This window comes from Piliocolobus tephrosceles, chromosome X (genome assembly GCF_002776525.5).
Source record: "Piliocolobus tephrosceles isolate RC106 chromosome X, ASM277652v3, whole genome shotgun sequence".
NCBI lineage: Eukaryota > Metazoa > Chordata > Mammalia > Primates > Cercopithecidae > Piliocolobus > Piliocolobus tephrosceles.
Genome location: NC_045455.1, coordinates 10975288 through 10977043, shown reverse-complemented (window position 1 = coordinate 10977043; position 1756 = coordinate 10975288).

Below are 1756 nucleotides of genomic sequence, written 5' to 3'. Positions count from 1 at the left end.
TAGAGGTGCAGTGGAAAAATTAGAGATGTTAAGGGCACCAGTAACTGAGAAAATGTGGGAACCTCTGACTTAAAAATGAATTCCTGTTGCTCTTTTTCTTCCACGTACTGGGTCAAGGCCCTGAAAAGTGCAGTTGTATGCAGTAAAACTAAGAAATTCTCTTGCCAAAGTCTAAATCTTGCAGGGAAATCACTTATGACAAACACTCTCTCCACCCCACCCCACCAAGTTCCCTCATTGCCTTAAAACTTGAGCCTAAATATCTCTCCCTGGTTTTAATGGCATATGGCTACACCACGACGATTTGTTATAATATGGGAATTTAAAGCCAAGAGCAAACATGTGCCTTTTGGCTCCCCTAGAGTCTTACATCTCTAAAAGAAGCCAGAACATGTGGGTCACCAGAAGACTTGGCTTGGACGTTTATCGTTTTGTCAGCATCTACTACAAATAGGTAATTCTTGATAGATGACTTAGGCCAAATAATTGTGGCCTCAGGACTGCTTTCTTTTTGCCAGCAGAGATACCAGTAATATACGCATGTGTATTGGGGAAATGAGATGCCACCAGGTGGTGTTTGTTTATATGTCTATGTGTCTATATGTGTTATGGACCTTTCAAGAGACTGTCTCTCTTTCCTGACCTGACACTGTGAGTTTTGCAAGTCAAGATTGTGCTTTGCAGCAAAAGAAACTCTCAACAGAGTAAACAAACAATCTACAGAAAGAGAAAATATTTGCAAATCATGCATCCAACAGAAAATTTATATCCAGAATTTATAAGGAAGCCCAAACTTCAGCACCACGCAATATACTCTTGTAAAAATCCTGCACGTATACCCCTGAATGTAAAATAAAAATGGAAATTAAAAAATAGATTGTGCTGGCCATGCACGGTGGCTCACACCCGTAATCCCAGGGCTTTGGGAGGCTGAGGTGGGTGGATCACGAAGTCAAGAGATTGAGACCATCCTGGCCAACATGGTGAAATGCCGTCTCTACTAAAAATACAAAAATTAGCTGGGCGTGGTGGTGCATACCTGTAGTCCCAGCTACTCGGGAGGCTGAGGCAGGAGAATTGCTTGAACCTGGGAGGCAGAGGTTTCAGTGAGCTGAGATCACGCCACTGCACTCCAGCCTGGTGACAGATCGGGACTCCATCTCAAAAAAAAAAAGATTGCGCTTTGTTAATCCAGGTGTGGTATCACACACCTATAATCCCACTTACTTGGCTTGAGCCAGGAGTTCAAGACCAGCCTGGGCAACATAGTGAGACCTAGTCTCAAAAAAGACAGTTTAAAAAATAGTAAATGTGGCCGGGCGCGGTGGCTCACGCCTGTAATCCCAGCACTTTGGGAGGCCGAGGCGGGCGGATCACAAGGTCAGGAGATCGAGACCACGGTGAAACCCTGTCTCTACTAAAAATACAAAAAAAAATTAGCCGGGCGAGGTGGCGGGCGCCTGTAGTCCCAGCTACTCTGGAGGCTGAGGCAGGAGAATGGCGTAAACCCGGGAGGCGGAGCTTGCAGTGAGCCGTGATCGCGCCACTGCACTCCAGCCTGGGCAACAGAGCGAGACTCCGTCTCAAAAAAAAAATAAATAAATAAATAAATAAAAAATAAAAATAAAAAATAGTAAATGTTTGAGGTGACCGATACCGTAATTACTCTGATTTGATCATTATACATTGTATGCTTGTATCAAAATATCACATAAACCCCATAAATATGTACAGCCATTTTGTATTCATAAAAGTT